Source organism: Scyliorhinus torazame, chromosome 1, assembly GCF_047496885.1.
Source record: "Scyliorhinus torazame isolate Kashiwa2021f chromosome 1, sScyTor2.1, whole genome shotgun sequence".
NCBI classification, from domain to species: domain Eukaryota; kingdom Metazoa; phylum Chordata; class Chondrichthyes; order Carcharhiniformes; family Scyliorhinidae; genus Scyliorhinus; species Scyliorhinus torazame.
Window position 1 is genome coordinate 412,394,616 of NC_092707.1, and position 23,330 is coordinate 412,417,945.

At 46.5% G+C, this 23,330-nt stretch overlaps 1 protein-coding gene across 1 annotated transcript in view; it reads left to right on the forward strand.

The window, feature by feature from the left end:
- The window catches only part of LOC140428480 (uncharacterized), a 97,470-nt gene that overhangs the window by 26,922 nt on the left and 47,218 nt on the right, over positions 1–23,330 (forward strand). The window lies entirely within an intron of this gene.

The window sequence follows — 23,330 nt, forward strand, 5'->3', positions numbered from 1 at the left end:
ATGATAGACGCTGCCTAGACAATGATAGACACTCTCTAAACAATGATAGACCCTGTCTACTCAACGATAGGCCCTGTCTACACAATGATAGGCCCTGTCTACTCCATGATAGGCCATGTCAACACAATGATTGGCCCTGCCTACTCAAGGATAGGCCCTGTCTACTGAATGATAGAGCCTGTCTACATAATGGTAGGCCCTGTCTACTCAAGGATAGGCCCTGTCTACACAACAATAGGCCCTGTCTACTCAATGATAGTCCCTGTCTACTCAATGATCGACCCTGTCTACTCAATGATAGGCCCTGTCTACTCAATGATACACCCTGTCTACTCAATGATAGACCCTGTCTAAACAATGATAGGCCCTGTCTACTCAATGATAGACCCTGTCTACAAAATGATAGGCCCTGTCTACTCAATGATAGGCCCTGCCTACTCAATGATAGGCCCTGTCTATAAAATGATAGGCCCTTTCTAATCATTAATAGGCCCTTTCTACACAATGATAGGCCCTGTCTACTCAACGATAGGCCCTGTCTACTCAATAATAGGCCCTGTCTACACAATGATAGGCCCAGCCTTCACAATAATAAGCCTTATCTGCACAATGATAGGCCATGTCTACTCAATGATAGGCCCTCTATACCGAATGATAGGCTCTCCCTACACACTGACTGGCCCTGTCTACACAATGATAGGCCCTGTCTACTCAATGATGGGCCCTGTCTACTCAATGATAGAACCTGTCTACATAATGGTAGGCCCTGTCTACTCAATGATAGACGCTGCCTACACAATGATAGACACTCTCCAAACAATGACAGGCCCTGTCTACTCAATGATAGGGTCTGCCTACTCAATTATAGGCCCTGTCTACTCAACGATAGGCCCTGTTGGGCAGCATGGTGCACAGTGGTTAGCATTGCTGCCTCATGGCGCCGAGGTCCCAGGTTCGATCCCAGCTCTGGGTCACTGTCTGTGTGGAGTTTGCACATTCTCTCCGTGTTTGCGTGGATTTCGCCCCCACAGCCCAAATGATGTGCAGGATAGGTGGATTGGCCGCGCTAAATAGCCACTTAATTGGAAAAAATAAATTTGGTACTTTAAAATTATAAACAAAAATGATAGGCCATGTCTAATCAATGATACGCCCTGTCTACTCAATGATAGGCTCTGCCTACTCAATGATAGGCCCTGTCTACAAAATGATAGGCCCTGTCAACTCAATGATAGACCCTGTCTACACAATGATAGGCCCTGTCTACTTAATGGTAGGCCCTTTCCCCTCAATAATAGGCCCTGTCTACACAATGATCGACCCTGTCTACACAATGATAGGCACTGTCTACAAAATGATAGGCCCTGTCTACACAACGATAGGCCCTGTCTACACAACGATAGGCCCTGTCTACACAATGATCGGCCCTGTCTACACAATGATAGGCCCTGTCTACACAATGATCGGCCCTATCTACACAATAGTCGGCCCTGTCTACTCAATGATAGGCCTTGTCTACACAATGATAGGCTCTGTCTACAAAATGATAGACGCTGTCTACACAATGATAGGCACTGTCTACTCAATGATAGGCCTAGTCTACACAATGATAGGCTCTGCCTACACAATGATCGGCCCTGTCTACACAATGATAGGCCCTGTCTACACAACGATAGGCCCTGTGTACTCAATGATAGACCATGTCTACAAAATGATAGGCCCTGTCTACTCAATGATAGGCCTTGTCTACACAATGATAGGCCCTCTCTACTCAATGATAGGCCCTGTCTACACAATGATCGACCCTGTCTACTCAATGATAGGCCCTGTCTACTCAATGTTACACCCTGTCTACTCAATGATAGACCCTGTCTAAACAATGATAGGCACTGTCAACTCAATGATAGACCCTGTCTAAACAATGATAGGCCCTGTCTACTCAATGATAGACCCTGTCTGCAAAACGATAGGCACTGTCTACTCAATGATAGGCCTTGTCTACACAATGATATGCCCTGTCTACTCAATGATAGACCCTGTCTACTCAATGATAGGCCCTGTCAACTCAATGATAGACCCTGTCTAAACAATGATAGGCCCTGTCTACTCAATGATAGACCCTGTCTGCAAAATGATAGGCCCTGTCTACTCAATGATAGGCCTTGTCTACACAATGATAGGCCCTGTATACTCAATGATAAGCCCTGTCTACTCAATGATAGGCCCTGTCTACCCAATGATCGACCCTGTCTACTCAATGATAGGCCCTGTCTACTCAATGATCGACCCTGTCTACTCAATGATAGGCCCTGTCTACTCAATGATAGGCCCTGTCTATTCAATGATAGACCCTGTCTAAACAATGATAGGCCCTGTCTACTCTATGATAGACCCTGTCTACTCAATGATAGGCCCTGTCAACTCAATGATAGACCCTGTCTAAACAATGATAGGCCCTGTCTACTCAATGATAGGCCCTGTCTACACAATGATCGACCCTGTCTACTCAATGATAGGCCCTGTCTACTCAATGATACACCCTGTCTACTCAATGATAGACCCTGTCTAAACAATGATAGGCCCTGTCTACTCAATGATAGACCCTGTCTACTCAATGATAGGCCCTGTCAACTCAATGATAGACCCTGTCTACAAAATGATAGGCCCAGTCTACTCAATGATAAGCCCTGTCTACTCAATGATTGGCCCTGTCAACTCAATGATAGACCCTGTCTCAACAATGATAGGCCCTGTCTACTCAATGATAGGCCCTGTCTACTCAATGATAGGCCCTGTCAACTCAATGATAGAACCTGTCTAAACAATGATAGGCTCTGTCTAACCAATGAAAGGCCCTGGCTCCGCAATGATAGGCCCTGTCTACAGAATCTTATGCCCTGTCTACTCAACGATAAGCTCTGTCTACATAATAATAGGCCCTGTCTCCTCAATGATAGGCCCTGTCTACACAATAATAGGCCCTGTCTACTCAATGATAGGCCCTGTCTACTCAATGATAGGCCCTGTCTACACAATGGTAGGCCCTGTCTATTCAATGATAGGCCCTGTCTACACAATGATAGGCCCTGTCTACTCAATGATAGGTCCTGTCTACACAATGATCGGCCCTGTCTACTCAATGATAGACGCTGCCTAGACAATGATAGACACTCTCTGAACAATGATAGGCCCTGTCTACACAACGATAGGCCCTGTCTACACAATAATAGGCCCTGTCTACTCCATGATAGGCCATGTCTACACAATGATTGGCCCTGCCTACTCAATGATAGGCCCTGTCTACAGAATGATAGAGCCTGTCTACATAATGGTAGGCCCTGTCTACTCAATGATAGGTCCTGTCTACACAATGATCGGCCCTGTCTACTCAATGATAGACGCTGCCTAGACAATGATGGACACTCTCTAAACAATGATCGGCCCTGTCTACACAACAAAATGCCCTGTCTACTCAATGATAGGCCCTGTCTATAAAATGATAGGCCCTTTCTAATCATTAATAGGCCCTTTCTACACAATGATAGGCCCTGTCTACTCAACGATAGGCCCTGTCTACTCAATGATAGACCCAGTCTACTCAATGATGGGCCCTGTCTTCTCAATGATACGCCCTTTCCCCCCAATAATAGGCCCTGTCGACACAATGATCGGCCCTGTCTACTCAATGATAGACGCTGCCTAGACAATGATAGACACTCTGTAAACAATGATAGACCCTGTCTACTCAACGATAGGCCCTGTCTACACAATGATAGGCCCTGTCTACTCCATGATAGGCCATGTCAACACAATGATTGGCCCTGCCTACTCAAGGATAGGCCCTGTCTACTGAATGATAGAGCCTGTCTACATAATGGTAGGCCCTGTCTACTCAAGGATAGGCCCTGTCTACACAACAATAGGCCCTGTCTACTCAATGATAGTCCCTGTCTACTCAATGATCGACCCTGTCTACTCAATGATAGGCCCTGTCTACTCAATGATACACCCTGTCTACTCAATGATAGACCCTGTCTAAACAATGATAGGCCCTGTCTACTCAATGATAGACCCTGTCTACAAAATGATAAGCCCTGTCTACTCAATGATAGGCCCTGCCTACTCAATGATAGGCCCTGTCTATAAAATGATAGGCCCTTTCTAATCATTAATAGGCCCTTTCTACACAATGATAGGCCCTGTCTACTCAACGATAGGCCCTGTCTACTCAATAATAGGCCCTGTCTACACAATGATAGGCCCAGCCTTCACAATAATAAGCCTTATCTGCACAATGATAGGCCATGTCTACTCAATGATAGGCCCTCTATACCGAATGATAGGCTCTCCCTACACACTGACAGGCCCTGTCTACACAATGATAGGCCCTGTCTACTCCATGATAGGCCATGTCTACACAATGATAGGCCCTGTCTACTCAATGATGGGCCCTGTCTACTCAATGATAGAACCTGTCTACATAATGGTAGGCCCTGTCTACTCAATGATAGACGCTGCCTACACAATGATAGACACTCTCCAAACAATGACAGGCCCTGTCTACTCAATGATAGTGTCTGCCTACTCAATTATAGGCCCTGTCTACTCAACGATAGGCCCTGTTGGGCAGCATGGTGCACAGTGGTTAGCATTGCTGCCTCATGGCGCCGAGGTCCCAGGTTCGATCCCAGCTCTGGGTCACTGTCTGTGTGGAGTTTGCACATTCTCTCCGTGTTTGCGTGGATTTCGCCCCCACAGCCCAAATGATGTGCAGGATAGGTGGATTGGCCGCGCTAAATAGCCACTTAATTGGAAAAAATAAATTTGGTACTTTAAAATTATAAACAAAAATGATAGGCCATGTCTAATCAATGATACGCCCTGTATACTCAATGATAGGCTCTGCCTACTCAATGATAGGCCCTGTCTACAAAATGATAGGCCCAGTCAACTCAATGATAGACCCTGTCTACACAATGATAGGCCCTGTCTACTTAATGATAGGCCCTTTTCCCTCAATAATAGGCCCTGTCTACACAATGATCGACCCTGTCTACACAATGATAGGCACTGTCTACAAAATGATAGGCCCTGTCGACACAACGATAGGCCCTGTCTACACAACGATAGGCCCTGTATACACAATGATCGGCCCTGTCTACACAATGATCGGCCCTGTCTACACAATGATAGGCCCTGTCTACACAATGATCGGCCCTATCTACACAATAGTCGGCCCTGTCTACTCAATGATAGGCCCTGTCTACACAATGATAGGCCCTGTCTACAAAATGATATTCCCTGTCTACAGAATTATAGGCACTGTCTACAAAATGATAGGCCATGTCTACACAACGATAGGCCCTGTCTACAAAATGATAGGCCCTGTCTACACAACGATAGGCCCTGTCTACAAAATGATAGACGCTGTCTACACAATGATAGGCACTGTCTACTCAATGATAGGCCTTGTCTACACAATGATAGGCTCTGTCTACAAAATGATAGACGCTGTCTACACAATGATAGGCACTGTTTCCTCAATGATAGGCCTTGTCTACACAATGATAGGCTCTGCCTACACAATGATCGGCCCTGTCTACACAATGATAGGCCCTGTCTACACAACGATAGGCCCTGTGTACTCAATGATAGACCATGTCTACAAAATGATAGGCACTGTCTACTCAATGATAGGCCTTGTCTACACAATGATAGGCCCTCTCTACTCAATGATAGGCCCTGTCTACACAATGATCGACCCTGTCTACTCAATGATAGGCCCTGTCTACTCAATGATACACCCTGTCTACTCAATGATAGACCCTGTCTAAACAATGATAGGCACTGTCAACTCAATGATAGACCCTGTCTAAACAATGATTGGCCCTGTCTACTCAATGATAGACCCTGTCTGCAAAACGATAGGCACTGTCTACTCAATGATAGGCCTTGTCTACACAATGATAGGCCCTGTCTACTCAATGATAGACCCTGTCTACTCAATGATAGGCCCTGTCAACTCAATGATAGACCCTGTCTAAACAATGATAGGCCCTGTCTACTCAATGATAGGCCCTGTCTACACAATGATCGACCCTGTCTACTCAATGATAGGCCCTGTCTACTCAATGATACACCCTGTCTACTCAATGATAGACCCTGTCTAAACAATGATAGGCCCTGTCTACTCAATGATAGACCCTGTCTACTCAATGATAGGCCCTGTCAACTCAATGATAGACCCTGTCTACAAAATGATAGGCCCAGTCTACTCAATGATAAGCCCTGTCTACTCAATGATTGGCCCTGTCAACTCAATGATAGACCCTGTCTACACAACGATAGGCCCTGTCTACTCAATTATAGAACCTGTCTAAACAATGATAGGCTCTGTCTAACCAATCAAAGACCCTGGCTCCGCAATGATAGGCCCTGTCTACAGAATCTTATGCCCTGTCTACTCAACGATAAGCTCTGTCTACATAATAATAGGCCCTGTCTCCTCAATGATAGGCCCTGTCTACACAATGATAGGCCCTGTCTACTCAATGATAGGCCCTGTCTACTCAATCATAGGCCCTGTCTACACAATGGTAGGCCCTGTCTATTCAATGATAGGCCCTGTCTACACAATGATAGGCCCTGTCTACTCAATGATAGGTCCTGTCTACACAATGATCGGCCCTGTCTACTCAATGATAGACGCTGCCTAGACAATGATAGACACTCTCTGAACAATGATAGGCCCTGTCTACACAACGATAGGCCCTGTCTACACAATAATAGGCCCTGTCTACTCCATGATAGGCCATGTCTACACAATGATTGGCCCTGCCTACTCAATGATAGGCCCTGTCTACAGAATGATAGAGCCTGTCTACATAATGGTAGGCCCTGTCTACTCAATGATAGGCCCTGTCTACACAACGATAGGCCCTGTCTACTCAATGATAGTCCCTGTCTACTCAATGATCGACCCTGTCTACTCATTGATAGGCCCTGCCTACTCAATGATACACCCTGTCTACTCAATGATAGACCCTGTCTAAACAATGATAGGCCCTGTCTACACAATGATAGACCCTGTCTACAAAATGATAGGCCCTGTCTACTCAATGATAGGCTTTGTCTACACAGTGATAGGCCCTGTCTACTCAACGATAGACCCTGTCTACTCAATGATAGGCCCTGTCAACTCAATGATAGACCCTGTCTAATCAATGATAGGCCCTGTCTACTCAATGATAGGCCCTGTCTAAACAATGATAGGCTCTGTCTACCCAATGAAAGACCCTCGCTCCGCAATGATAGGCCGTGTCTACATAATCTTATGCCCTGTCTACTCAACGATAAGCTCTGTCTACATAATAATAGGCCCAGTCTCCTCAATGATAGGCCCTGTCTACACAATGATAGGCCCTGTCTACTCAATGATAGGCCCAGTCTACTCAATGATAGGCCCTGTCTACACAATGGTAGGCCCTGTCTACTCAATGATAGGCCCTGTCTAAACAATGATAGGCCCTGTCTGCTCAATGATAGACCCTGTCAACTCAATGATAGGCCCTGTCAACTCAATGATAGACCCTGTCTAAACAATGATAGGCCCTGTATAAACAATGATAGGCTCTGTCTACCCAATGAAAGACCCTGGCTCCGCAATGATAGGCCGTGTCTACATAATCTTATGCCCTGTCTACTCAACGATAAGCTCTGTCTACATAATAATAGGCCCAGTCTCCTCAATGATAGGCCCTGTCTACACAATGATAGGCCCTGTCTACTCAATGATAGGCCCAGTCTACTCAATGATAGGCCCTGTCTACACAATGGTAGGCCCTGTCTACTCAATGATAGGCCCTGTCTAAACAATGATAGGCCCTGTCTGCTCAATGATAGACCCTGTCAACTCAATGATAGGCCCTGTCAACTCAATGATAGACCCTGTCTAAACAATGATCGGCCCTGTCTACTCAATGATAGGCCCTGTCTACACAATGATCGACCCTGTCTACTCAATGATAGGCCCTGTCTACTCAATGATACACCCTGTCTACTCAATGATAGACCCTGTCTAAACAATGATAGGCCCTGTCTACTCAATGATAGACCCTGTCTACTCAATGATAGGCCCTGTCAACTCAATGATAGACCCTTTCTAAACAATGATAGGCCCAGTCTACTCAATGATAAGCCCTGTCTACTCAATGATTGGCCCTGTCAACTCAATGATAGACCCTGTCTCAACAATGATAGGCCCTGTCTACTCAATGATAGGCCCTGTCTACTCAATGATAGGCCCTGTCAACTCAATGATAGAACCTGTCTAAACAATGATAGGCTCTGTCTAACCAATGAAAGACCCTGGCTCCGCAATGATAGGCCCTGTCTACAGAATCTTATGCCCTGTCTACTCAACGATAAGCTCTGTCTACATAATAATAGGCCCTGTCTCCTCAATGATAGGCCCTGTCTACTCAATGATAGGCCCTGTTTACACAATGGTAGGCCCTGTCTACTCAATGATAGGCCCTGTCTACACAATGATAGGCCCTGTCTACTCAATGATAGGTCCTGTCTACACAATGATCGGCCCTGTCTACTCAATGATAGACGCTGCCTAGACAATGATAGACACTCTCTAAACAATGATAGACCCTGTCTACACAACGATAGGCCCTGTCTACACAATAATAGGCCCTGTCTACTCCATGATAGGCCATGTCTACACAATGATTGGCCCTGCCTACTCAATGATAGGCCCTGTCTACTGAATGATTGAGCCTGTCTACATAATGGTAGGCCCTGTCTACTCAATGATAGGCCCTGTCTACACAACGATAGGCCCTGTCTACTGAATGATTGAGCCTGTCTACATAATGGTAGGCCCTGTCTACTCAATGATAGGCCCTGTCTACACAACGATAGGCCCTGTCTACTCAATGATAGTCCCTGTCTACTCAATGATAGACCCTGTCTAAACAATGATAGGCCCTTTCTACACAATGATAGACCCTGTCTACAAAATGATAGGCCCTGTCTACTCAATGATAGGCTTTGTCTACACAGTGATAGACCCTGTCTACTCAATGCTAGGCCCTGTCAACTCAATGATAGACCCTGTCTAAACAATGATAGGCTCTGTCTACTCAATGATAGACCCTGTCTAAACAGTGATAGGCCCTGGCTACTCAATTATAGGCCCTGTCTACACAATGATCGACACTGTCTACTCAATGATAGGCCCTGTCTACTCACTGATCGGCTCTGTCTACTCAATGATAGGCTTTGTCTACACAATGATAGGCCCTGTCTACTCAATGATAGACCCTGTCTACTCAATGATAGGCCCTGTCAACTCAATGATAGAACCTGTCTAAACAATGATAGGCCCTGTCTACTCAATGATAGACCCTGTCTAAACAATGATAGGTCCTGTGAACTCAATGATAGGCCCTGTCTACACAATCTTATGCCCTGTCTACACAATGATAGGCCGTGTCTACTCAATGATAGGCTCTGTCTACACAATGATAGGCCCTGTCTACTCAATGATAGGCCATGTCTACACAATGATAGGCCCTGTCTACTCAATGATAGGCCCTTTCTACTCAATGATAGGCCCTGTCTACTCAATGATAGGCACTGTCTACACAATGATCGAACCTGTCTACACAATGATAGGCCCTGTCAACTCAATGATAGGTCCTGTCTACTCAATGTTAGGCCCTGTCTACAAAATGATAGACCCTGTCTACTCAATGAAAGGCCCTGTCTACACAATGCAAGGCCATGTCTATACAACGATATGCCCTGTCTACTCAATGATAGGCCCTGTCTACAAAATGATAGGCCCTGTCTACTCAATGAAAGGCCCTGTCTACACAATGATAGGCCCTGTGTATACAACGCTAGACCCTGTCTACTCAATGATAGGCCCTGTCTACTCAATGATACGCCCTGTCTACAAAATGATAGGCCCTCTCTACAAAATGATAGGCACTGTCTACACAATGATAGGCCCTGTCTACTCAATGGTAGGCCCTGTCTACTCAATGATACACCCTGTCTACAAAATGATAGGCCCTCTCTACAAAATGATAGGCCCTGTCTACGCAATGATAGGCCCTGTCTACTCAATGGTAGGCCCTGTCTACTCAATGATAGGCCCTCTCTACAAAATGATAGGCCCTGTCTACACAATGATAGACTCTGTCTACTCAATGATAGGCCCTCTCTACAAAATGATAGGCCATGTCTACTCAATGAAAGGCCCTGCCTACACAATGCTAGGCCCTGTCTACTCAAGATAGGCCCTGTCTACGCAATGAAAGGCCCTGTCTACTCAATGGTAGGCCCTGTCTACTCAATGATAGGCCCTGTCTATACAATGATAGGTCCTGTCAATACAACGATAGGCCCTGTCTACAAAGTGATAGGCCCTCTCTACAAAATGATAGGCACTGTCTACACAATGATAGGCCCTGTCTACTCAATGGTAGGCCCTGTCTACTCAATGGTAGGCCCTGTCTACACAATGATAGGCCCTGTCTACTCAATGATGGGCCCTGTCTACTCAATGATGGGCCCTGTCAACTCAATGATAGGCCCTGTCTACACAATGATAGGCTCTGTCTACTCAATGATAGGCCCTGTCTACTCAATGATAGGCCCTTTCTACTCATTAATAGGCCCTTTCTACAAAATGATAGGCCCTGTCTACTGAATGATAGGCCCAGTCTACTCAATGATAGGCCATGTCTACTCAATGATAGGCCCTGTCTACAAAATGATAGGCCCTGTCTACTCAATGAAAGGACCTGTCTACACTATGATAGGCCCTGTGTATACAACGCGAGGCCCTGTCTACTCAATGGTAGGCCCTGTCTACTTAATGATACGCCCTGTCTACAAAATGATAGGCCCTCTCTACAAAATGATAGGCCCTGTCTACGCAATGAAAGGCCCTGTCTACTCAATGGTAGGCCCTGTCTACTCAATGAAAGGACCTGTCTATACAACGATAGGCCCTGTCTACTCAATGATAGGCCATGTCTACAAAATGATAGGCCCTGTCTACTCAATGAAAGGACCTGTCTACACTATGATAGGCCCTGTGTATACAATGATAGGCCAAGATACATAATAATAGGCCCTGTCTATACAATGATAGGCCCTGTCTACACAATGATAGGTCCTGTCTACTCAATGGTAGGCCCTGTCTACACAATGATAGGGCTGTCTCTACAAGAATATACCCTGTCTACTCAATGATAGGCCCTGGCTACACAATAGTAGACCCTGTCTACTCAATGAAAGGCCCTGTCTACTCAATGATAGGCCCTTTCTGCTCAATAATAGGTCCTGTCTACTCAATGATAGGCCCTGTCTGCACAATGAGAGTCCCTGTCTGCTCAATGATAGGTCCTGACTACTCAATGATAGGCCCTGTCTGCACAATGAGAGTTCCTGTCTGCTCAATGATAGGCCCTGTCTACACAATGATAGGCCCTGTCTGCACAATGAAAGGCCCTGTCTACACAATGATAGGCCCTGTCTGCTCAATGATAGGCCCTGTCTACACAATGAACAGGAACTTATGGTGATTGATTAATTTCCGCTGTGAGGACCTTTTCCAGGCTCTGATCCATGCGTAGCTGTATTTCACACTCCAGCAACATCTTTTGGGCAGCGCTATTGATGTAGTTTACGTTTATTTTAGCAAGTCACATGACAGACCGATCAGTAAATTAGAAAGACCCAAGATAACGTATCATAGAATCATAGAATCCCTCCAACGCAAACAAAGAACAAAGAACAAAGAAATGTACAGCACAGGAACAGGCCCTTCTGCCCTCCAAGCCCGTGACGACCATGCTGCCCGACTAAACTACAATCTTCTACACTTCCTCGGTCCGTATCTCCCTATTCCCATCCTATTCATGTATTTGTCAAGATGCCCCTTAAATGTCACTATCGTCCCTGCTTCCACCACCTCCTCCGGTAGCGAGTAGCAGGCACCCACTACCCTCTGCGTAAAAAACTTGCCTCGTACATCTACTCTAAACCTTGCCCCTCTCACCTTAAACCTATGCCCCCTAGTAATTGACCCCTCTACCCCGGGGAAAAGCCTCTGACTATCCACTCTGTCTATGCCCCTCATAATTTTGTAGACCTCTATCAGGTCGCCCCTCAACCTTCTTCGTTCCATTGAGAACAAACCGAGTTTATTCAATTATATTCTCCTCAATGCCCCGGCCAATGAATGCAAGCATGCCGTATGCCTTCTTGACTATCTTCTCCACCTGTGTTGCCCCTTTCAGTGACCTGTGGACCCATACTCCGAGATCTCTCTGACTTTCAATACTCTTGAGGGTTCTACCATTCACTTTATATTCCCTACATGCATTAGACCTTCCAAAATGCATTACCTCACATTTGTCCGGATTAAACTCCATCTCCCATCTCTCCGCCCAAGTCTCCAAACAATCTAAATCCTGTTGTATCCTCTGACAGTCCTCATCGCTATCCGCAATTCCACTCACCTTTGTGTCGTCTGCAAATTTACTAATCAGACCAGTTATATTTTCCTCCAAATCATTTCTATACTACAAACAGCAAAGGTCCCAGCACTGATCCCTGCGGAACACCACTGGTCACAGCCCTCCAATTAGAAAAGCATCCTTCCATTGCTACTCTCTGCCTTCTATGACCTAGCCAGTTCTGTATCCACCTTGCCAGCTCACCCCTGATCCCGTGTGACTTCACCTTTTGTACTAGTCTACCATGAGGGACCTTGTCAAAGGCCTTACTGAAGTCCATATAGACAACATCCACTGCCCTACCTGCATCAATCATCTGAGTGACCTCCTCGAAAAACTCTATCAAGTTAGTGAGACACGACCTCCCCTTCACAAAACCATGCTGCCTCTCACTAATACGTCCATTTGCTTCCAAATGAGAGTAGATCCTGTCTTGAAGAATTCTCTCCTGTAATTACCCTACCACTGAAGTAAGGCTCACCGGCCTGTAGTTCCCTGGATTATCCTTGCTACCCTTCTTAAACAGAGGAACAACATTGGCTATTCTCCAGTCCTCCGGGACATCACGCAGAAGGAGGCCATTTCGCCCAGCGAGTCTGCACCGACCCTTCAAATGAGCATAGAACATAGAACATAGAACATTTCAGAGCAGTACAGGCCCTTCGGCCCTCGATGTTGCACCGACCTGTGAAACCACTCTAAAACCCATCTACACTAATCCCTTATCATCCATATGTCTATCCAATGACCATTTGAATGTCCTTAGTGTTGTCGAGTCCACTACTGTTGCAGGCAGGGCATTCCACGCCCTCACTACTCTCTGAGTAAAGAACCTACCTCTGACATCTGTCTTATATCTATCTCCCCTCAATTTAAAGGTATGTCCCCTCGTGCTAGACATCACCATCCGAGGAAAAAGACTCTCACTGTCCACCCTATCCAATACTCTGATCATCTTGTATGCCTCAATTACGTCACCTCTTAACCTTCTTCTCTCGAATGAAAACAGCCTCAAGTCCCTCAGCCTTTCCTCATAAGATCTTCCTTCCATAACCAGGCAACATTCTGGTAAATCTCCTCTGCACCCTTTCCAATGCTTCCACATCCTTCCTATAATGCGGCGACCAGAATTACACGCAATACTCCAAATGCGGCCGCACCAGAGTTTTGTACAGCTGCAACATGACTTCATGGCTCCGAAACGCAATCCCTCGATCAATAAAAGCTAATGATATGGAGATGCCGGCGTTGGACTGAGGTGAGCACAGTACGAAGTCTTACAACACCAGGTTAAAGTCCAACAGGTTTGTTTCGATGTCACTAGCTTTCGGAGCGCTGCTCCTTCCTCAGGTGAATGAAGAGGTCTGTTCCAGAAACACCCTTCTGTGTAAGCTAACACACCGTATGCCTTCTTATCAACCCTCTCAACCTGGGTGGCAACTTTCAGGGATCTATGTACATGGACACCGAGATCCCTCTGCTCATCCACACTGCCAAGAATCTTACCATTAGCCCAGTACTCTGTCTTCCTGTTATTCCTTCCAAAATGAATCACCTCACACTTTTCTGCATTAAACTCCACTTGCCACCTCTCAGCCCAGCGCTGCAGCTTATCTATGTCCCTCTGTAACTTGTAACATCCTTCCGCACTGTCCACAACTCCACCGACTTGAGTGCCATCTGCAAATTTACTCACCCATCCTTCTACGCCCTCCTCCAGGTCATTTAAAAAAATGACAAACAGCAATGGCCCCAAGACAGAGCCTTGTGGTACACCACTAGTAACTGGACTCCAGTCTGAACATTTCCCATCAACCACCACACTTTGTCTTCTTCCAGCTAGCCAATTTCTGATCCAAACTGCTAAATCACCCTGAATTCCATGCCTCTGTATTTTCTGCAGTAGCCTACCATGGGGAACCTTATCAAATGCTTTACTGAAATCCGTATTCACCACATCAACTGCTTTACCCTCATCCACCTGTTTGGTCACCTTCTCAAAGAACTCTATAAGGTTTGTGAGGCGTGATCTACCCTTCACAAAACCGTGTTGACTATCTCTAATCAAATTATTCCTTTCCAGATGTTTATACATCCGATCTCTTATAAACCTTTCCAAGATTTTGCCCACAACAGAAGTAAGGCTCACTGGTCTATAGTTACCGGGGTTGTCTCTACTCACCTTCTTGAACAAGTGGACAACATTTGCTATCCTCCAGTCTTCTGGTTCTATTCCTGTAGACAAAGGTGACGTAAAGATCAAAGCCAAAGGCTCAACCAGCTCCTCCCTAGCTTCCCAGAGAATCCTAGGATAAATCCCATCTGGCCCAGGGGACTTATCTATTTTCACACTTTCCAGAATTGCTAACACCTCGTCCTTATGAACCTCAAGCCCTTCTAGTCTAGTAGCCTGAATCTCAGTATTCTCCTTTTTCCTGTGTGAATACTGACGAAAAATATTCATTTAGCACCTCTCCTATCTCCTCGGACTCCACGCACAACCTCCCACTACTGTCCTTGACTGGCCCTACTCCTACCCTAGTCATTCGTTTATTCCTGACATATCGATAGAAAGCTTTAGGGTTATCCTTGATCCTACCTGCCAAAGACTTCTCATGTCCACTCCTGGATCTTCTTAGCTCTCTCTTTAGGTCCTTCCTAGCGAACTTGTAACTCTTGAGCACCCTAACTGAACCTTCATGTCTCATCTTTACATAAGCCTCCTTCTTCCTCTTAACAAGTGTTTCGACTGCTTTAGTAAACCACGGTTCCCTTGCTCGACCACTTCCTCCCTGCCTGACAGGTACATACTTATCAAGGACACGCAGTAGCTGTTCCTTGAACAAGCTCCTCATTTCCATAGTGCCCATCTCCTCTGCAGTTTTCCTCTCCATCCGATGCATCCTAAGTCTTGCCTCATCGCATCATAATTGCCTTTCCCCCAGATATAACCCTTGCCCTGCAGTATATACCTATCCCTTTCCATCATTAAAGTAAATGTAATCGAATTGTGGTCACTATCACCAAAGTGCTCACCTACATCCAAATCTAACATCTGTCCTGGTTCATTACCCAGTACCAAATCCAATATGGCCTCGCTTCTCGTTGGCCTATCTACATCCTGTGTCAGGAAACCTTCCTGCACACATTGGACAAAAACAGTCAATATTTGGAAAGTTAAAGTCCCCCATAACAACTATCCTGCTGCTTTCGCTCCTATCCAGAATCATCTTTGCAATGCTTTCCTCTACATCTCTGGAACTTTTCGGAGGCCTATAGAAAACTCCCAACAGGGTGACCTCTCCTTTCCTGTCTCTAACCTCAGCCCATACTACCTCAGTAGACGGGTCCTCATCAAACGTCCTTTTTGCCACCGTAATACTGTCCTTGACTAACAATGCCACCCCTCCCCCTCTTTTACCAACTTCCCTGAGCCTACAGAAATATCTAAACCCCGGCACCTGCAACAACCATTCCTGTCCCTGCTCTATCCATGTCTCCGAAATGGCCACAACATCGAAGTCCCAGGTACCAACCCATGCCGCAAGTTCACCCACCCTATTCCGGATGCTCCTGGCATTGAAGAAGACACACTTTAAACCACCTTCCTGCCTGCCGGTACACTCCTGCAACTTTGAAACCTTACTCATGATCTCACTACTCTCAACCTCCTGTATACTGGAGCTACAATTAAGGTTCCCAATCCCCTGCTGAACTAGTTTAAACCCTCCCGAAGAGCATTAGCAAATTCCCCCCCCCCCAGGATATTGGTACCCCTCTGGTCCAGGTGTAGACCATCCCATTTGTAGTGGTCGCACCGACCCCAGAATGAGCCCCAATTATCCAGAAATCTGAAACCCTCCCTCCTGCACCATCCCTGTAGCCATGTGTTCAACTCCTCTCTCTCCCTATTCCTCGTCTCACTCGCACGTGGCACGGGTAACAACCCAGAGATCTGGGGCGGGATTCTCCCCTACCCGGTTGGGTGGGGGGTTCCGGCGTAATGGAGTGGCGGGAACCACTCCGGCGTCGGTCCGCCCACTTCCGCACCTTTAGGGGCCAAGCCCACACTTTGAGTGGTTTCCGCTCCGCCGGCTGGCGGGAAAGGCCTTTGGCGCCACGCCAGCCAGCGCCGAGGCGACGCATGCGCGGGAGCGTCAGCGGCTGCTGACGTCATCCCCGCGCATGCGCAGTGGAAGAGGTCTCTTCCGCCACCGCCACAGTGCAGACCATGGCGAAGGCGGAAGAAAAAGAGTGCCCCCACGGCACAGGCCCGCCCGCGGACCGATGGGCCGCGATCACGGGCCAGGCCACCGTGGGGGCACCCCTCGGGGCCAGATCGCCCCGCGCCCCCCCCCCCAGGACCCCGGAGCCTGCCCGCTCCGCCTTGTCCCACCGTTCAAAAGGTGGTTTCATCTACGCCGGCGGGAGAGGACTGACAGCGGCGGTACTTCGGCCCATCGCAGGCCGGAGAATCGCCGGGGGTGGGCCCGCCGACTGGCGGGCCCAATTCCCGCCCCCACCGAATCTCTGGTGGCAGAGAATTTGGGACACGGCGGGGGCGGGATTCATGCCAGCCCCCCGCGATTCTCCGACCCGGTGGGGGGGTCAAAGAATCGCGCCCAATAACTCTGTTTGTCCTAGATCTATGTTTCCACCCCTGTCCAATCCTATTCCCATAACTTAATTGTCCTTCCATATTTGTCCTTGTGGAAGTGGTGGTGAGCTGCCTTCTTGAACCGCTGCCGTCCCTGTAATGTAGGTACATCCACAGAGTAGTTAGAGAGGAAGCTCCAGGATTTTGACCCAGCGACAGTGAAGGAACGGATATATTTCCAATCAGGATGGTGAGTGACTTGGAGGGGAACTTGCAGATGGTGGTGTTCCCAAATGTCTGCTGCCTTTGTCCTTCTAGATGGTAGAGTTATGAAATTACTGCCAAAGGAGGCTTGATGAGTTTCTGCAGTGTATCTTCTATTGCGATCCTGGACCAGACTGTAACAGTGGCTGGGATATGGGACAGAACAAAGAAGTAGAAGAAGAACAAAGAAAAATTACAGCACAGGAACAGGCCCTTCAGCCCTCCAAGCCTGCGCCGATCCGGATCCTCTATCTAAAACGGTTGCCTATTTTCTAAGGATCTGTTTCCCTCTGCTCCCTGCCCATTCATGTATCTGTCTACATACATCTTAAATGACGCTATCGTGCCTGCCTCCAGCACCTTCGCTAGCAATGCGTTTCAGGCACCCACCACCCTCTGTGTAAAGAACGTCCACGTATATCTCCGTGAAACCTTTCCCCTCTCACCTTGATCTCGTGACCCCTAGTAATTGAGTCCCCCACTCTGGGAAAAAGCTTCTTGCTAGCCACCCTGTCTATACCTCATGATGTTTTAGACCTCAATGAGGTCCCCCCTCAACCTCCGTCTTTCTAATGAAAATAATCCTAATCTACTCAACCTCTCTTCATAGCTAGTGCCCTCCATACCAGGCAACATCCTGATGAACCTCCTCTGCACCTTCTCCAAAGCATCCACATCCTTTTGGTAATGTGGCAAGCAGAACTGTACACAGTATTCCAAATGTGGATGAACCAAAGTCTTATACAACTGTAACATGACCTGCCAACTCTTGTCCTCAATACCCCTTCCGATGAAGGAAAGCATGCCGTATGCCTTCTTGACCACTCTATCGACCTGCAGAGCCACCTTCAGGGAACAATGGACCTGAACACTCAGATCTCTCTGTACATCAATTTTCCCCAGGGCTTTTTCATTTACCGTATAGTTCGCTCTTGAATTGGACCTTCCAAAATGCATCACCTCGCATTTGCCTGGATTGAACTCTATCTGCCATTTCTCCGCCCAACTCTCCAATCTATCTATATTCTGTTGTATTCTCTGACAGTCCCCTTCCCTATCTGCTACTCCACCAATCTTAGTGTCATCTGAAAACTTTCTAATCAGACCACCTATACATTCCTCCAGATCATTTATGTATATCACAAACAACAATGGTCCCAGCACGGATCCCTGTGGAACACCACTAGTCATAGTTCTCCATTTTGAGAAACTCCCTTCCACTACTACTCTCTGTCTCCTGTTGCCCAGCCAGTTCTTTATCCATCTAGCTGGTACACCCTGGACCCCATGAGACTTCACTTTCTCCATCAGCCTACCATGGGGAACCTTATCAAATGCCTTACTGAAGGCCATGTATATGACATCTACAGTCCTTCCCTCATCAATCACCTTTGTCACTTCCTCAAAGAATTCTATTAAGTTAGTAAGATTGACCTTACCTGCACAAAACCATGTTGCCTACCACTGATAAGCCCATTTTCTTCCAAATGTGAATAGATCCTATCCCTCAGTATCTTCTCCAGCAGCTTCCCTACCACTGACGTCAGGCTCACCGGGATATCTCCATGATAATCAAGTTACCTGGATTATCCCTGCTACCTTTCTTAAACAAGGGGACAACATTGGCAATTCTCCAGTCCTCCGGTACCTCACCTGTCTTCAAGGATGCTGCCAAGATATCTGTTAAGGCCCCAGCTATTTCCTCTCTCACTTCCCTCAGTAACCTGGGATAGATCCCATCTGGACCTGGAGACTTGTCCACTTTAATGCCTTTTAGAATACCCAACACGTCCTCCCTCCTTATGCCGACTTGACCTAGAGTAATCAAACATCTATCCCTAACCTCAACATCCGTCATGTCACTCTCCTGAAAAATGAAAATCGTTTATTGTCACAAGTAGGTTTCAAATGAAGTTACTGAGAAAAGCCCCTAGTCGCCACATTCCGGCGCTTGTTCGGGGAGGCTGGTACAGGAACTGAACCCGCGCTTTTGGCCTGCCTTGGTCTGCTTTAAAAGCCAGTTCTTGAGACCTGTGCTAAACAAGCCCCAAGTCCTCGGTGAATACCGATGCAAAGTACTCGTTAAGAATCTCACCCATTTTCTCTGACTCCACGCATAACTTTCCTCCTTTGTCCTTGAGTGGGCCAACCCTTTCTCTCATTACCCTCTTGCTCCTTATGTTTTATTTTAATTGTGTAAGAGTGTGAGGAAAGGAGACCTCACTCCAGGAGGGATTTCATGAAGAAATAGGGACACAGTAAACAAACTCATTACTAGCACATCAGACCAGAAAATATCTTTCACATCAGACCAGAAAATAGTTTACAATTACCCCTCAAACAATACTACTCAATACAGTGAATACAGCAACCCTTAACTGCTATCTTTGTTCCCACTCAAACTACAAGAAACACATCTCAGCTCTCAGTCTACCTTCAGTACCTTTAGCTCTCAGGAATACCTGCTCGACAGGGATGCCTGGCTAATCTACTTCGATAAAGAAAGATCTCTTGACACTGCTTTAAAGAAACGATCTGACTCCTGTCAGACGCATGCTGAAACTCTGGCTCTAACTCTTCAGAAGCTGTTTCAGCTGGTTTGTTCACCTTTCCAGCCACACAGCTCTCTGTCTGCAGACAGAGCTTTTAACTGAACTGCAGAGAACAAACTGCTTAACTTCTGGTCACAACTTCAGTTAGAACTCCACTGACCTGCATTCCCTGCAAAATGTCAGATACCCTAGGTCCACCCAGTGATGACATCATCTTACCAAGCTGAAATCTAATTAACTCCACAGGGAATCTCCTTAATCCAAACAAAGCTGCATTAGCCCAAGCTTTTTACAATAATTTCATCATTGGGAGCGCTGGCTCCCAAACCTGTGTTGCCTTTCAAACTAGGATTTATTTTGAAACATGCTTACAGCAGTCACACATTCTATCCCAGGCTTATAACCCTTACCCCACCAAGTACATATAATACAATATATCAGAAATTCCTACATTCATCACACTTGTAGATGGTACACACAGCTGTTACTTGCTTTGATGGTGGGGGGACTGAATGTTTAAGGAGGTGGATGGGGTGCCGATCAAGTGGGCTGTTTTCTCCTGGATGGTGTTGAGCTTCTTTTGTGTTGTTGGAGCTGCGGTCATTCAGGCAAGTGGAGAGCATTTCTCACCTGACTGAATGGTGGACGGGCTTTGGTGAGTCAGGAGGTGAGTTACTTGCCGCAGGTTTCCTCGCCTCTGACCTGCTCTCGTAGCCACACTGTTTCTATATGAATGCAGTTCAGTTTCTGATTAAGGGTAACCCCCAGGATGGTGATACTGAAGGATTCAGCGATGGTAATGTCCTTGACTGTCAAGGGATGATGGTTAGATTCTCTTTGGTTGGAGATGACCATTACCTGGCACTTGAGTATCATGAATGTTGCTTTCCACTTGTGAAGCGAGCCTGAATGTTGTGCAGGTCTTGATGCACAGGGACTCAAACTGCTCCAGTATCTGAGGAATTGTGAATGGTGTTGAACATTGTGCATTCATTGGTGAACATCCGCACTTCTGACCTTACGATGGAAGGAAGGTCATTGATGAAGTAGCTGGAGATGGTTGGGCCGAGGCCACTGCCCTGAGGAATTCCTACAGTGATGTCCTGGGACTGAGATGATTGACCTCCAACTACCAAAACCATCTTCCTTTGTGCCGGGTTTGAGCCCAACCAATGGAGATGGAGAGTAACAGTTTTTACACCAAAGAACAAAGAACAAAGAAAAGTACAGGACAGGAACAGGCCCTTCGGCCCTCCAAGGCTGTGCCACCAAGCTGCCCATCCAAACTAAAATCTTCTACACTTCCTGGGTCCGTATCCCTTTGTTCCCATCCTATACATGTATTTGTCAAGATGCCCCTTAAAAGTCACTATCGTATCTGCTTCCACTACCTCCCCCAACAGCGAGTTCCAGGCTCCCACCACCCTCTGTGTAAAAAACCTGCCTCATACATCTCCTTTACTCCTTGCCCCTCGCACCTTAAACCTATGCCCCCTAGTTATTGACTCATCCACCCTGGGAAAAAGCTTCTGCCTATTCACTCTGTCTATGCCCCTCATAATCTTGTAGTCTTCTATCAGGTCGCCCCACAACCTCCGCCGTTCCAGTGGGAACAAACCGAGTTTAATCAACCCCTCCTCGTAACTAATGCCTTCCATACCCGGCAACATCCTGGTAAATCTTTTCTGTGCCCTCTCCAAAGCCCCCACATCCTTCTGGAGGTGTGGTGATCAGAATTGAAAACCATATTCCAAGTTCAGCCTACCTAAGGTTCTGTAAAGCTGCAACACAGCTTGCCAATTTTTAAACTCAATGCCCTGGCCAATGAAGGCAAGCATGCCGTATGCCTTCTTGACTACCTTCTCCACCTGCGTTGCCACTTTCAGTGACCTATCTACCTGAACACCCAGATCTCTCAGCCTGTCAAAACTCTTAAGCATTATGACATTTACTGTATATTTCCCATCTGTATTCGTTCTTCCAAACTGCATTACCTCACATTTGTCTGGATTAAACTCCATCTGCCATCTCTCCGCCCAAGTCTCCAAATGATCTATTTCCTGCTGTATCCTCTGACAATCCTCACCGCTGTCTGCAATTCCATCAAACTTTGTGTCGTCTGCAAACTTAGTAATCAGACCAGTTACATTTTCCTCCAAATCATTTATATATATTACAAATATATGTATGCCCTTTGTTTTTTTCATATATGGAATGATCTGTCCTCCTGTTGTTCAGTGTTTTTATTTCTCTGCTTATCAATGGTAATTTTTTTCAAACACATTTTCTATCTGAGAATGATGACCTAACTTGAAGTATTTTTATATATATTTCATCTCAATCAACAGTACCATAAGACCATAAGACATAGGAGCGGAAGTAAGGCCATTCGGCCCATCGAGTCCACTCCACCATTCAATCATGGCTGATTTCAACTCCATTTACCCTCTCTCTCTCTCCATAGCCCTTAATTCCTCGAGAAATCAAGAATTTATCAACTTCTGTCTTAAAGACACTCAACGTCGTGGCCTCCACCGCCCTCTGTGGCAATGAATTCCACAGACCCACTACTCTCTGGCTGAAGAAATTTCTCCTCATCTCTGTTCTAAAGTGACTCCCTTTTATTCTAAGGCTGTGCCCCCGGGTCCTAGTCTCCCCTGCTAATGGAAACAACTTCCCTACATCCACCCTATCTAAGCCATTCATTATCTTGTAAGTTTCTATTAGATCTCCCCTCAACCTCCTAAACTCCAATGAATATAATCCCAGGATCCTCAGACGTTCATCGTATGTTAGGCCTACCATTCCTGGGATCATCCGTGTGAATCTCCGCTGGACCCGCTCCAGTGCCAGTATGTCCTTCCTGAGGTGTGGGGCCCAAAATTGCTCACAGTATTCTAAATGGGGCCTAACTAATGCTTTATAAAGCTTCAGAAGTACATCCCTGCTTTTATATTCCAAGCCTCTTGAGATTAATGACAACATTGCATTTGCTTTCTTAATTACGGACTCAACCTGCAAGTTTACCTTCAGAGAATCCTGGACTAGGACTCCCAAGTCCCTTTGCACTTCAGCATTATGAATTTTGTCACCGTTTAGAAAATAGTCCATGCCTCTATTCTTTTTTCCAAAGTGCAAGACCTCGCACTTGCCCACGTTGAATTTCATCAGCCATTTCTTGGACCACTCTCCTAAACTGTCTAAATCTTTCTGCAGCCTCCCCACCTCCTCCATACTACCTGCCCCTCCACCTATCTTTGTATCATCGGCAAACTTAGCCAGAATGCCCAAAGTCCCGTCATCTAGATCGTTAATATATAAAGAGAACAGCTGTGGCCCCAACACTGAACCCTGCGGGACACCACTCGTCAC